Genomic DNA, 16,297 nt, shown 5'->3' with positions numbered 1-16,297 from the left:
TTAATAAAGTGTCTTAGTTACTTTTCTATTGCTACAATAATATACCACAATCAAGGCAACTTATAGAAGAGTTTATTTGTAGCTTACAGTTTCAGAGGGTTAGAGGCCATGGCCATCATGGCAACAGGCAGGCAGGCAGGCATAATGCTGAAACAGTAGCTAAGAACTTACATCTTGAGACACAAGAACAAGGCAAAGAGAGCTAACTGGGAAAAATAGGAGCTTTTGAAACCTCAAAGCTCATCCCCAGTGACACACCCTCTCTAACAAGGCCACACCTCCTAGACCTTTCCAAATAGTTCCACCAACTTCGGGCTAAGCATTCAAGCATATGAGCCTATGGGGACTATTTTCATTAAAACTACCACACAGGGTCTCTCACTGAACTGGGAGCTCACCAAGTAGTTAGACTGAGCTTTGGGCCCCAGAGATCTGCCTGTCCTGCCTTCACCCCTGTCCCTTCAGCACAAGAGTTACAGACAGGCACTGCCACACCAGGCTTTCACATAGGTGTTAGGGATCAGGAAGTCAGGCCCTTATATTTTTGTGAAGCAGGCACTTCGTTTACTAAGTCATCCCCCCATACCCCTGATCCTCATTATATCCTACACAAATCTACATTCATAGCAAACTATAGAATAAAAAGAATCTTCTTTTTGGAATAGTCTGACCAAGAGTGAACCCAAATTTGGATTCGCCACTGCTCTCTCTGTGTCTTCTCTCCACCTGCAGCTTGTGGTCTATGACCTGCCTGTTGTCTATCTCATGTGTCTGATATCTTTACCTATTGTCTCTCCCTAACAAATGACTCTGTTCTGTATCCTTTGAACAGCATAGGAAATATAGTATAGGAAACAGATGTGGCATTCTTTTCTACAGAAATCTTTAACAAAACTTTACAAGGGAAGAAGTTACTTGACTCACTCAGAACAGCATAAAAAACCACACACAGATATGATCAGCCTATAGCCACATGTTGCTTCCAACAGGTATGGTGGATGTTTGTTTTGTTAAAGGATTCTGTCAAGCTGCTGGCTGTTTTCAGCAAATGATTACCACAACACACACACACACACACACACACACACACACACACACACACACACACACACACACACACACACACACAGTGTTCTGGATCAGGGGTATAGAAGAGCACATGGTTTAAGATTAAAGCTATGTATTTGGCTTAGGTTGTAAAAGCTCTTATCCAGGCATGCAAGACTGGTTACACTGTTTTCTTAAAGGCAAGTTAAACTTAAAGCAGGCTGAGTACAATGTAGGGAAACAGATTGAGGATAGTTTCAAATGGTCTCCAGGCAGTGGGCAAGGTCTGCCAAAGTTCAGTTACTGAAGGCAAGGGGTATTTTCAGAAAAAGACTCCACTGTGTATTTATATAGCATTTTCTTTATCACTTCATCCACTGATAGACATTTCAGCTGGTTGTATACCTTGGCCATTGTGTGTAGCGTCTCAGTCAACATGGGTGTGTAAGTGTCTCTGTGACACGTTGATGTAAATCCAGAAGTGGTGCATCTGGGTCATGTGAAAGTTTTTGGTTTGGGGTTTTTTGTTTGTTTGTTTGGTTGGTTGGTTTTTTTGAGGGATCTCCACTGGCTGCACTAGTTTACATGTCTACATGACACTTGCATAGAAGAGTTCAGTGTGTAAGGGACCCCTCACCTCACACCCTCGTCAGCACTTATGGGTGTGCACAGCTCTACTTTCTAAAGTCTTACAGTGTTATGGTTTGAATATGAAATGTTTCCCACAGGCTCACGTGGGGAATACTTGGTTGGTAGGTGGTGGTGGTATTTGGGAGTTTGTGATAATTTTAGGAGGTGAGGGTCTACCTGTAGAAATAGGTCTTTAGTGGAGCATGCCTTTGAAGGTTTTATCTGGTTCCCAGTCCCTTTTCCAATGTTTGTGACTGCTATATGGAACAGCTCTACTCCACCATGACCAGCCCATCACAATAGACTGAACCCTTTGAGACCGTGAGTCCAAATGAACCCTTTCTCCTTTAAGTGGCCTTTGTCAGATATTTGAACTCACAGCAACAGAAAACTGAGTAAGGCACACCAGTATTTGTCTCTCTGCATCTGGCTTAGATCATGTCATAGCATATACCAATGCTTCCTTCTATGCCAAGGTGGATTAGCATCCCATGTAGTTGATACTGCACTGCTCATCCTTCACCTGCTAATGACACACAGCCAGGTAACCACCCTTTGGCGCTGGTGACTCATGTCACTGTGTTCCTGTTTCAGTTCCCTTGGGACCTGGTGGAACACATGGTGATTCCATATTTAATTTTCTTTGAAGACTTGCTACACTCTTTTCTGTAATATAAAAGTATTTTACATTCTCACTTTTTCTTTCTTTTTTCTTGACTCATGCTGAACTGGCTCAAACGCCAGTGCAATGTTAAAGAGGAGGGAGGCTGGCTCATTGTGCCAGGAGACATCTTTTGCTTTGTTCCTGATCTCAAAGAGGGTGCTATGTTTCTTCATTAATTATATTTTCTGGTTTTGGCAGGTATCCATATTAGTCGGGATTCTCTAGAGAGCAGAACCAATAGAATAAAGATATCTATGTAAAATACGAGTCTGTTTAGATTTGCTTACAAATTCCCAGTATGTTGTGAGGATGCCTAGCTGCAAGTTGAAGAGCCGGGTAGGCAATGACACCACTAAGTCACGAAGGCTGAAATCTTACAACCAAGAAGGCTGGCCAGACAAACCCCAGTTCTAGACAGAGGGCCCACAGGCCCCTGAGGAGATGCTGGTACAAGCATTGAGTCCAAACAGCCAAAGAACCTGGGTTCTGTTGACAATGCACAGAGGAAAAGCCTGTGGGTAGGTAAGAGGTGTTTTCTCGTTTCGTCTGTCTCTTTCCTACCTGGGCTCTCACCCTACCAAATGGTGCTGCACACATTCAAGGCCCATCATTCCCACTTACTCCACTGATCCACCTGCCAGTCTTTAGAGGAGACACTGTGGGAAGGACACTCTACCAGTGCTGTCATTGTCCCACAGGCCATAAGGACCTTGTTGTGTGCTTTCTCCAGTCAAGAAAATTTCTTCTAAAAATATACTGAAAAACTTGAACATTTTAAGTGAAATAATAAAACCTTCTCTTTAAAATAGGTTCATAGGGAGAATTTCATTAATAAGAATTCTAGTACTAATCAAGTAAATTAATTCATCAGTTTAATTTCTGGGATAAATCTAACTTGGCTATGATAGAGTTTTTGCCCATTGGTGGATCTGTCTTGCGATATCTGTTTGGAATCTCTGCGTCCTGTCTCGCTTCAGGTTCCGCTGAATTCAGTTCCAATGTCAAGGTTATAGTGAACTCAAAATCACTCAGGGTGTTTTTCCTGAGACTCTCTGTGTGTGAATAATATGAAGGAAGCTTCTCGATACTGAAAATGGAGACCATCACACAAAACCACAACTGGACACAACACAGAAATCACTGAACTGTGGGGAGCCACGCCCCAATGGATGCATCTACATCATAGTTCCTGACCTATGTCTCAGGGAACATCACAGAAGGGTAATGCCAAGACTGTAAGAGCCAGAGGACCAGGAAGTCTGCTGTGAAACAGTCTCTCCTAGAAATGGCTGCATAAACAAGACCGGAACAATGCCATATCGATAGACATTTTAACACAGAAGGGAGAAAATTTACAGGATCCCATTCCTAGACAAAGAACTTCAAGCAACTATTTAGTGACTGCCAGGGGAGGGAGAACTAGTTTCTCCCAGGAATGATTCCCCCTTACTGGTTATCAGTGCAGAGTGGTCAGCCTTGAAACTGTGTACATGCCATTCACAAAATGGTTTCAATCATTATATATATAATATATATATATATATACACAGACACATACACATACATATACACAATGTACACATACACATTATATATGTATATATTTGTTCATACATATACATTGTGTATATATGTATATATATATTTGTTCATAATATACATATATCTGTATGTAACAGACATAATCAAATAAAATGAAGCTATCAACTTCAGAGTGATGGGGGATGGGAGAGGTTTGAAGGAGTAGCTGGAAAAGGCTGGAGAGTAGAAAGGGAGGGAGAAGTGATGTCATTTTATTTCAATTAAAAAAAAAGATGGATATGACAAACTGCAATGATACACATGTATAAAAATACCACAATGAAGCCCATTACTCCGTAATCTAATTAAAACCAAAGATTTTTAACAATTAAAAAAAAATAATGGAGCAGCCTGTTTCCCCAGTGTTTGGGGAATAATTCAGAATAAAGCTGTTTATATGCAATGGTTTCTTCATGGGAAAATTCTGGCTGTTGTTTTTGACTGCTGATTTGACTCTTATTTTACAGTTAAAAGGACTGTTCTAATCTTGTTTTTCTTTGAGTCTGTTTAGCTAACTCCTGTCTTTCCAGGAATCTGTTCATGATCTCAGCATTCTGAAGTGTGTCACAACTTCTTAATAGCACTTACCGGTTTTTCTCTGAATCTGTGGTTACGTTCTAGTTTATTGTATTTCACCCACGCCTTTACAAATGAATCATGCCCTTTGAGATAGGAAGCTTCACTGTGTTGTTCTCTTCTTGTGTGGGTCTGTTTCATGACTATCTCTTCTTTTAATTTTTTTTTTATACCAGTGTGAGCCTCTGGCTTGATTCAATGTCTGCTCCATTCTGAGATTTGTTGTGTACAGGCAAATACTCAATCACCAGGCATTGTTTCCCAGCAGTTTGAATGAAAAATTAGATGGTGAAATCTTCTTGTTTCAATTATAATTTGTTTGGACCTAGGCTATGAGTATTGTTAAGTTTCCAAGTGAATAGATTTTTCTAATTGTCATCCTGGCTTTGCGTTTGGGTCTCACTGCCCTATGGTAAGCAGCACCCTGGGGCAGATCCTTTCACGTGCATGGCAGCCAATTGTGTGCTGGAAGGAAAGTTTCTTTCCCACATGTTAGACACAGGCATAATCATAATTCAAACTCCATGGATTTGCAGTGAAATGTATTTTCTTAGTGAGGTTCTTTGTTTATGTTTTTTTGTTTATTTGTTTTGATTTTTTGTTTATTTGGTTGGCCAAATGGGGGGGTTGGCCAGTTTTATGTAGCAATCACTAAGAATTGTGTTAAAATCTACTGTTATTATGGCTTGAGTAATGTATCCTTTTAACCTGTTGGCTTGGCTTTGTATATATTATGTGGTAAGACATACATTCAGGTCCTACAAACATGTTTAGACGCATACATTTCCCAGTGATTGGAATGATCTTTTTCTTATTTTGAATAATGTTTCTGCCAAAACTCTCCTTTGGTGTGAATATTTTAATCCTTGCCTTTAGTTTGTTACTATTTTACTGGGCTGTCATTTCTACTCTGACTTCTAATCTTTCCATGTGCTTTAGGAATGCCTGTTGGAATAAACCCATGACTGGATTTTGTTTCATTTCTAAATTATAACAAGTTCCTCAGATGGAGAATTTAATCCATTTATCCTTGCAGTCATTATTGATGGTTTGTTCTGAAATGGAACCCAGGACCTCCTGACTGTTGTGAGTGAATCCTACCCCGATCTGCAATTCCAGCCTCTATTCCCAACACCACACTTGGGACCTCTGTCCCATTTTATTTATTTCCCACTTTCTTACTTCATTTGGGCAGTTTTGTTTTCTCTCCTGATTGATTATTTTTAAATTCCTTTGAGGGTCCACATTGGGTCTAGTCTCCTAGCATTTGCTCTGTCTAATACAGATGAACAATTACAGTATGGTTGTACGTCCAGGCAGGTAGATGGCTGTTGTCTTTTCCTGGACAGTGCGTGGTCTTACATCCTGCCTACTCCTTGCCTAATGCTAGTGTGACTTGGTAGTTCAAGGGTTGCCTGCTTTAGTTTCCCCACAGATTGTCTGCCAGGTCATCTCCAGCACTTTGAATCACATCCCTCAGAAACTGTCTAGTGAGGGTCCCTTATGAGAAAGTCTCAAGGTTGGCACTTCTCTGTATGTTTAGCATAAAATTCTTTTTTTTTTTTTTTTTTTTTTTTTTGGTTTTTCGAGACAGGGTTTCTCTGTGTAGCTTTGCGCCTTTCCTGGAACTCACTCTGTAGTCCAGGCTGGCCTCGAACTCACAGAGATCCACCTGCCTCTGCCTCCCGAGTGCTGGGATTAAAGGCGTGTGCCACCACCGCCCGGCTAGCATAAAATTCTTATAGAATTATTCAGTTGGCACTTTTGAAATATTGCTATGGTGTCTACTGCCAATGCTAATTATAAATTTCACCCTTGCCTAATTATCATTAGCCACTGATGCTGGCCTCCCCAACAGACTTCTATTGGCTCATCTTTCTCATTATGCCAACAGGTTTGCCCGTATCTGCTAATATTGCCTGGTTGAGCTTCCTAATCTGAAGATCTATGTCTTCAAATGTTTAGAAAATTCTCACCCATTATTTCTTGAAATGTCATTTATTTCTGGAGGATCATCTTCAAGTGTGTGTTTCAGCATTTTCTTTCTTTTCCAAACGTGCTTGGCTATGTTTCCTGTTCCCTGGCTGGATTTCCAAGCTCCTCTTTTATTTCTTTAAAAGCATATTACACTTTTATATTTTTGTCACTTTGTGGCTCTGAGTTCACATGTGTCACATCAACTTGATTTTACATCTTTATTAAAGTGTTGAGATTAAATTTTTTTTAGATTTATTTATTATTTCATACATATGGGTGTTTTGCTTCAGTGTGTGAATTTGCACTACATGTGTGTCTGGTACCTGTGGAACTCAGAAGCACTGGAGCTGTGCGTGGTGGCACAAGCCTTTAACTCCAGCACTCCGGAGGCAGGGGCAGAGACCGGGGATCTCTGTGAGTTCCAGGCCAGGCTGATGTATATAGTGAGTTCTAGGACAGTCAAGAGGGCATTGGATTCCCCTGGGAAATGGAGTTACAGATGGCTGTGAGCCCCCTTGTGGGTGCTTGGAATTGAACCCAGGTCCTCTGCAAGGGTAGCTATTTCTTAACTGCTGAGCCAACTCTCCAGCCCAGATTTTACAGTTAATAGCCCCAATCCATTTACTTACTTTGAAGCCTGAGTTAATTCCTCCAGAAGGTACCTGCATTTCCTTTCACTAGCGGCTCAGGTGCCATAGGGTTCACCATACCGCAACCACTTCAGATTTTGTACTTGTGAGTAGGAAGACAGTTCAGGCACCTTGTGCTCCTTCTACGCCCTTCCTTGGACATAGCAAGTTTGAAAAGAAGCATCCACACTGCCCCCTGCTGGGAGATGCAGTGATTTCCCCTTGGCTGCTGCATCCAAACCCAGACTCTTAGCTTGGTTTTCTGATTTTCTCCACAACAGACAGTCTGACTGGCTCTGCCCGAAGCCCTGTGCAGACCTCAAAGAGCTGGGGCTCTGTAGGATTTGTTCGAGTCCGGGAAGCAAGGGTTGGTCGATTTTAGTTTTGCAGATTCCTTATTTTTCTTCACCATTGGAGGGATGCACCCCAAAGATGTTGCAACTTCTAAAACTTGTTGCTTGTTAGAGGAAATGTACTATGTAGTCAGTCTGACCTGAAACGGAAGACCCTCCAGCTTTGGTCCCTTGAGTGTTAGTGTACCTTGTTGCCTATATTTATAGTTGAGAGGACCACTAAGCTTGTGTTGTGGGAATCCCTTCCATCCAGCCAATGGTGTTGAGGTACACAGCCCTAGGGCGTGACCTTGGCTGCGAATGTGACCACTTAAGAGCAGAAGGAAAGATCGTGTGCTCTCTTGGGTGGCAAGGACCAGGTTCAAGCAGCGTGGAACAGCTTGAAGTCGGTTCCCATCGCCCCTGAGGCAGAAGGACAGGACAGTGGCAGCTGGACCAGCAGGACCAGCAGCGGCGTCTTCCTTCTTCTATATTAGTGAGTCTGCATTTCCATTGCACCCCATAATAAATTATTAAATAAACTTTTGTGGGTTCACACTTCAAGCCTGAGTTAGGAATTTATAGAAATATGTATGTTTGATCCCCATCCCCGCATTAATGAAATCCCTTCTTTGAAAGACCTCATGGTTTAATGTATCCTCGCAAGCTCCTGTGTTGCAAAGGCATTTGGAGGTGGCAGGTGATTCACTCCTGTTCTTATGAGTGTGTTGATGCCATTGGAAGAGTGGCTTTGTCCCCTTCTTTATTCTCATAATCTCCTGCTCCTCTGTCTTCTGCCACAGAATGCGGAAGCAAGAAGGTCATTGGGAGAAGCCAGCTCCTTGAGCTTGGACCTCCCAAATTCCCCGGAACTGTAACAAGTAGATCTGTTCTTTCTAATTTCTCCATCTCTGGACTGAGACAACGGACATCTGGTCTAATTCCTGGAATATATTTAGAGCGGGTACTTGTAGTCATTCTCAGGATAAAGATGCTGTGTGCTCTTGCTCGTCTCCAGCTCCCCCATTTTCTCCATTCTTTACTTTGTATTACAGCCCTCTCAGCTGTTTAGTCCCTCAACATGCCATGCTAGTGCTAGCTTCTGGAAGGTTCCTATGCGCCTAGCCAGCTTCCAAACTTGTTTAGCACTCCCTGTTGTCAACATGTCTCCCCTGTTCATCTAAGCCAGCTTTCTCTCTTGCCTTGAGAAAGCCACGTGTCATTAATATCACCAGTGTTTCTCACCATGCTATATGGAGACCTTCCCGACAGGGTTCACACCCATCTGCTCACTGCTAAGTCCTCAGATTCTAGCTCTCTTTAGTATGTGCAGAATGGCTTGTGGCTACGTACAGAGAGGAAGAATTGTTAGTCTCATTGTTACACATGAAAATTTTGGCCAGAGAGATAAAACAGCAGAAAGTTCCTGGGTTATCAAATGAGTTAGAAATAAAATAGCCGCTTTCCCTACAATCTCATTTCCTCCCCTCCCATCAGGCCATGTGGGCCATGCCAGTCCATCTATTCCTCTCATTGCTGAGCTCCAATCCTCCTCCTAAAGCGTATTAATCCTCAGCTCTCAGCTTCCAGCTCCAGTCACCATTCCTACCTGTGGCCATACTTTTCCCACCATGATGATGATGGACTCATCCCTCTGGAACCATAAGGCTGAGGAAACCCTCTTTTTCTTGCCAATGGCATGGGAGGTTACATATTGCTGCCCTGTTCTGAAGCTTCTAGTAGTTACTGCAAAGAAGCAGACATGGCAGCTTTTAAGAACACGTGGAAACTCCCCTGCTACAAAGGACATGCCCCTCCAGTGTGACTTGGAGCCCTGCTGCTGCTGCTCTTTCTGAATTGAGCTTGCCTGTCCTACCAATTGTGATTTTCAGCTCCTTTCTTCTTGCTGAGAAACAAACTTTATAAAGTAGGAGACAGGATATTCTAAATACCACTTGTGGAAGGGGCCCCACTGCCTACTCAAGATGCTCCGGCAGGAGAGTGACCTGAGCCCATGGGTTTGAAGCCACTCTGGACAACGCAGTCATACCCATATGAACAACAACAAACAAACAAACAAAAAGATTACAACGAAGAATACCAAGATGCTGAGAGGAATCCTGCTGAACTCGGCTGCACTACACTGGCAACAGATGAATTTTAGCTCAGGCCATCTGATAGAGAAGCTGGAAAAGAAATTTGATGAACTGTCAAATCATGAACTTCTGGTGGGCCAGCTGACTCGGGAGCAGTTCTGCTCTGGGAACTAATGAAGAGACACACCATCACCATCATTTCTCTCCACTGGCATCTTGTGAAGCTTGGTGTCAGTCACTTTTCGTCATTTTTAGTTTGGGTCTTTGTACTGGATAGTTTTATGCCAACTTGACACAAGCTAAAGTCGTCTGAGAGAAGGAAACATCAGTTAAGAATGTGCCTCCATAAGATCGGGCTGTACACAAGGCTACAGGGCATTTTCTTAATTAGTGATTGATGGGGGAGGGCCCAGCACATTGTTGGTGGTGCCATCCCTGGGCTGGTGGTCCTGGGTTCTATAAGAAAGCAGGCTGAGCAAGCCATGGGAAGCAAGCCAGTAAGCAGCACCCCTCCATGGCCGCAGCATAAGCTTCTATCTCCAGGTTCCTGCCCTCACTGCTTTTGATGATGAACTGTACATATGGAACTGTGAGCAAAATAAACCCATTCCTCCCCAATTGCTTTTGGTCATGCCGTTACATCACAGCAATAGTAGCCTTCAATAAGACAATCTTCAATGTCTTACGTCATAACCTGGGGATGAGTTAGTTCTAGTGAGTGTTGTTATTCCTACACTCTCAGTGCCTACTAAATTTCCCCCTTTGTTTAAAAACTATATTTCAAATTCAAGTTTCATCAGAAGGATGGCATATCACACACATCACAGGTAATACAGCTGGAGTATTCAACATGATTGATTCTTCAGCATTCGCAAGGATCATGATGAGGCTTTTTCCTTTAGCCTGTTAAGACTGGATATTGCATTGTTAAAGGCTTTCAATACTGAATCAGTCCTACATCCCTAGAACAGACCCCACTTGGTGATATCATATAATTCTTTACTTTTATTTCGCACCTGCATCTGCGTTGATGTGTGTGTGCTCACACCATGGCCTGAGCGCAGAAGGCAGGGATAACTTGCAGGAATCAGTTCTCTCCTCCGATTTTGTGGGTTCCGTGGACCAGACTTGGTGGCTGCTTTTACCTGCTGAGCCATTTCACAGCCCATCCTATAAATCTTTTTATATATTACTTTATTCCAGGGGTTCTCAAACTTCCTAATGCTGCCACTCTTTAACACAGTTCCTCATGCTGTGGTGACCCCCCCCCCCCTCATCACAAAATTATTTTTGTTGTTCCCTTCATAACTGCCAATTTGCTGGTGTGAATAATATAATGTCTGTGTTTTCGGATGGTCTTAGGTAACCCCCCATGAAAGGGTCCTTTGACTCCCATGACCCACAGGTTGAGATCCACTGCTTAACTCAATTTGCTGCCTTAATCTCCTTTCCTGTTGCAGTGATAAAATGTCCGGATGAGAGAACTTAAAGGAGAGTTAGTTTTGGCTCCGTTCAAGTCCATCATGGCAGAAAGTCAATGACAGTGACCGGAAATGAAGCACTTGGTCACATGGCAACCACTGTCCAGGAGAGTGGAATGGATACGTGTGCCAGGCTTGCTTTCTCTGCTTTAGGAAGTCCCGGATCCCTGCCCTGGGAACAGTTCTACCCACAGTTAAAATGGATTTTCCCACATGAATGAACAAAATCAAGAAAAATCTCTAAATGAGATTCTCAACAGTTGACCTAGATCTAGATAATCCCTCATAGATGGACCAGAGGCCTGTCTCCCAGGTGATTCTGGAGTCCTTCACGTCGGTAATTAACATTACTTATCACACCAGTATTTCACTAAAACTTTGGCATCTAAATTATTGGCTTGCAGTTCTTTTCTTTGTTTGTTCCTATATAGTCTTTGGCTTTAGGGTAAATAAAATAAATCGGATGTGCATCCTCCTTTCCAACTTACTGGAAGAATTGTATAGGATTGGTATAAATTCCTTTCATGTTGTGGGATATTTGGAATGTTACAGTTATCACACTGTAACACTTCAGACTGTCAATAAAGTTTACCTTGAATCAGGGACATGGAACCAACAACTAGCTGACCAGAATTAGCCATAGAGAAGCCAGCAATTTGGATAGAGAAGACACACAGGAAGAGAAGGGCAGGGAATAGAGTTTGAGCTTTCTTTTTGGTTCTGGGACAAGGGGAAGGATGCGTCTCTTGGGGTGTCTTGGGCCAAAACACAAGGTCAGCTAGTTGCATCTGGGCTTCTCTGATCTAGCAGGTTTTCACCCCCACATCCGACTCCTGAGTGAGTTTTTGTTGGTAGATAGAATGATAGAAACTTAATTTAAACCTACATATCGAGGCATCAGGGACAGGAAGCCCCGCCATGCTGTGGCTACAGTGGGCACTGTCTGTGGGGCTGTGGGGCCCTAGATGATAATGAAAGTATCATCAGTAGGATCAATCGCAGCTGCTAAGCTGACAGAAAACCATCATTTTTGTATCTAGTAGAATTCTTCAGTGAATCTTTCTGGGCCTGGAACTTTCTTTTCCGCTGGGTTTTAAATCACAAACCCAGTTGCTAATGACTATTCAAATTGTGAGTTCCATTTTGAGTGAATTGTATAGTTTGTACTTATCCAAAAACCAGTGCAATTTGTCTAAGCTGTCAAGTTTATGTAAATAGAACTGTTGGGGGGAATCAACATTTTTGTGTTGGAGAAGTGACATCCCTTGGTTTGCTTTCTGTTTTCTGTCGTCTGGGTCAGCCTCCACAGAAGTGTGTGAAACTGGCTGACGTTTGAGAAGAGCCTGCTGGTCCTTGTTTTCTGTGGTGAGCTTCCCTCCACTTCCTGTTGGGCTCACACTTTGAGTTTCTGGTGCTGAGGGCTGGAGGTACTGATTTAATGTTGCTTGTTTTTTTCCCCACTGACTTAAGCATTTCAGGTCTACAGCTTTTCCTTCTAACACATCGTTGACTATATCCCACAAAGGTTGATGCATTTTCACTTTTTAAATGTTCATTCTTTTTTTTTTTTTTTTTTTTTGGTTTTTTCGAGACAGGGTTTCTCCGTGTAGCTTTGCGCCTCTCCTGGAACTCACTTGGTCGCCCAGGCTGGCCTCGAACTCACAGAGATCCACCTGGCTCTGCCTCCCGAGTGCTGGGATTAAAGGCGTGTGCCACCACCGCCTGGCCATTCTTTTTTTTTTTTTTAAACAACATATTTTTATTCATTATTTGGGAATTTCACACAATGCATCCTGATCATACTTGTTAACCATTCCTCCCAGGTCCACCTTCCCATCCTTATGCCCCCACTCTGAAATACACCAAGTACAATTTGTGTTGCCCATATACCCTTTAGAGCATGATGGTCAAATTCGCAGTGACCAGCCTCTTAAAGGTAACCATCCCCCATCCCCCAGCCAGGAGCCATCAACTGTGAACAGCTACACTTTAACATCTTTATTACAGCTTTTAAAGACTCCCTTCAATGCCTTCCTGTCTAGACTGTTCCTTTTTTCTTTTAGTTTTCTTTTTTGGGGGATGGGGGTGAGAGAGAGGTTGTTGCAGAAGCCTTGAATGTCTCTCATTCTCAATTATGAGTCTGGAGTCATTGATACCACTGCAATTGATGCTCCCTTGTCCATAACAGCCATCAGTAGCTCAGATCATGGACTTCCACATGGTTTCTTGAGACTGCACAGACCATGGACATCCACATGGCCTGCGGCTGCACCATGGAAGATGGACCTCAACATGGGTCCCTTAGTAACACAAACATCCGGACATCAACACTGCCCCCAGCCACAGCATGGATCACAGACATCAGCATGGGCTCCTGTGGCAGTCCTGATCACAGACATCAGCACAGTCTCTGGTTGGCAGCACAGACCACAGATATCCACATGGCCTCCAGTGGTAACACTGCAGACATTAAATGATAATTTTTGAGATGCCCTCTCTGGCTCATGGCGAAATAAACTGTGATATCTTCCTGTTATCATTCTGTTGAGGATTTCTAGCTTGTTCTCATTATAGTCCTATTTGTCACATTCATGTTCTGAGTTTTGTTTTACAACCCAGTGTATGTCTGCCGTACTCTAATGAGAGGAGTGTGCTATAGGTACCAACTGAGGACTGTCAATGGATGGTGTTTTGAGTTCATCTTTACCTCACTCATTTCCTATCTAGGTGTGCTATCATTGAGAAGGATGCTGCTTTTAACTACAGCAGTGGACCTATGCAGTTTTCTTCTCAGGTCTTTTGTTCTCACTTTGTACAGTTTGAAGCCATGCTACTTGGCACACATGCATTCAGGAATGCTGTGTCTTCTTGGTGGTCTGACTCCTCTATGACAATGCACTCTGACTGGCAACTGCTTTTAACTCAGAAGTCTACCCAATTTGATGCGAATGCAGTCTATTTTTACAATCTTACTTTGCATAGTTCTTCTATTCTTCTTCCCACCTTCATATATTGCCCTATTTAAGTGCATTTTTAAAGTTCCTTGTAGCATATAACTAACCCCTAAAAAACCTGTATCCACCTGTTTCTTAGTTTCTGTCATTAGACATTTACATTTTTTTCTGCTTATGTTAAACTTCAATCTGCTACTTTGCTTTTTGTTATGCTCTTTCCTGTCTTCCTGTGGCTAAAAGCTTTTGGTTGCCGTTTCTGAATTCTATATATATTCATGAGACTGTTCACTCCTATAGCACCCTCCCTACAACAGCCACAGGTGCATCCAAGGCCCCCAACAGATGCCAGATAACATGCATAGGGCAGATCCTTGTACACTCTGATTCTACAGCATGTCTTGATAAAGCTGAATTTAAAGACTTGGTAGAATAAAAGCTTACCAAGTAGGGAGGACACTTGCATACACTATGATAAATCATAACTGTAGTCTCTCCCAGGCCTCATTGCTTTATACTCCTTCTCATAACAGACACAATGCCTATTTGATAAGATGAAGAGAGGGAGGGCATGTGCCCTGTGATGCAGCAGGAGGCTTCTGGTGGATACTCAGAATCAAGCCAGGACACCAGTACATAGTAGGGAATGAATTTCAAATCAACACAGACCATGCACAGGGAATGCTTTGGGTGACCCCTTTAGGTCATAAACATACAGTTTATCAAAATCTAATGGCTCCACCTTTACAGTCTGAGTTAAGTACGGAACCTTTATCTCCTTCAATCTGGAATTTATAATATACTCGTCTACGTCCTCTTCACATCACATGAATAGTAACATTGTTATTTTATTTTATGACATCCAAGAGAATAAGAAGAACTGTTGCATTCATCAGTGTTGGGCTCCTGCATTCTGTCTTCCTATTGCTGTTTTCAGAGGACTAGTTTGAGTAAATTTTACTTTAGGAAGATTATTGATGAACACATCTTTATCTAGCAGTTTGGAGACAGGTGTGAGCTATTCTTGTTTATCAACTTGACTACATCTGCTACATCTGAAATTAACTCAAACCCAAATGGCTGGGCACAACTATGATGGATTTTCTTCTTTTTTCTTAATTAAATCATTTGAATCCACTTTAATCCAGATCTTTTGAGGTGGCCAGATTCACCTTTAATCTGGGCCACATCTTCTGCTGGCTGTCTCTATAAAAGACATGAAAAAGGGAGGCTCTTCTCTTTGCTTGCTCTATCTATCTATCTATCTATCTATCTATCTATCTATCTATCTAGATCTTTCTAGCAAGTCTATTACTTCACTGGCATTAGTCCTACTTCTTTGGGATTCTGGCATTATATTGAAGACTAGCTGAGACATCTAGCCTCATACTGAACAACTACTGGATTGATTCTTGGACCTTCCATTGGTAGACAGCCATTGTTGGACTAGCTGGACCATAGCCTGCAAACCATTCTAATAAATCTCACACACACACACACACACACACACACACACACACACACACACACGTATGTATACACACACATATGTATGGAATACACACACCCATGTAGTGGTATTGTGTTCCCCAAAATATTGTGTACGCTAATAAACTTATCTGGGGTCACAGAACAGAGCAGCCACAATATTAAACATGAGGATAGGCAGTGGAGCACACTCTTTTAATCCTAGCATTCCAGAGGCAGAAATCCATGTGTTCAAGGATACAGCCAAGCATGGTGACTCACGCCTTTAATCCCCAAAAGCGAGCCTTTAATCCCAGGGAGTGGTAGTAGAAAGCAGAAAGGTATGTAAGGCGTGAGGACCAGAAACTAGAAGCATTTGGCTGGTTAAGCTTTTAGGTTTTGAGCAGTACAAGTTCAGCTGAGATTCATTCTGGATGAGGACTCAGAGGCTTCCAGTCTGAGGAAACAGGATCAGCTGAGGAACTGGTGAGGTGAGGAAGCTGTGGCTTGTTCTGCTTCTCTGATCTTCCAGCATTCACCCCAATAACTGGCCCCAGGTTTGTTTTTATTAATAAGACCTGTTAAGATTCATGCTACACACCCACACACATTTTATGCTACAAGTTCTGTTCCTCTGCAGAATCCTGACATACACAGGGTCTCATTTTGCCCTGGCTGGCCAGGGACTCTGTCAACTCGGCTGGCCCTAGACTCATAGAGATCCTGCAGGACATTTTTGAAGGCTACAGACAGAACTCTAGATTGATAGTTCTTTTCTATTTCACACTAGAAACTACAGCCATTCTAATAGCTTTGCCTCTGGGGGTCATGTGCCATTCCTCTGGGCTGTTTTAGGGATTATCCCA

Source organism: Peromyscus californicus, unplaced genomic scaffold (assembly GCF_007827085.1).
Source record: "Peromyscus californicus insignis strain IS unplaced genomic scaffold, ASM782708v3 Scaffold_19__1_contigs__length_69161282, whole genome shotgun sequence".
Taxonomy (NCBI): domain Eukaryota; kingdom Metazoa; phylum Chordata; class Mammalia; order Rodentia; family Cricetidae; genus Peromyscus; species Peromyscus californicus.
The sequence above is the reverse complement of the archived record's forward strand: the minus strand, read 5'-3'. Positions refer to the sequence as shown.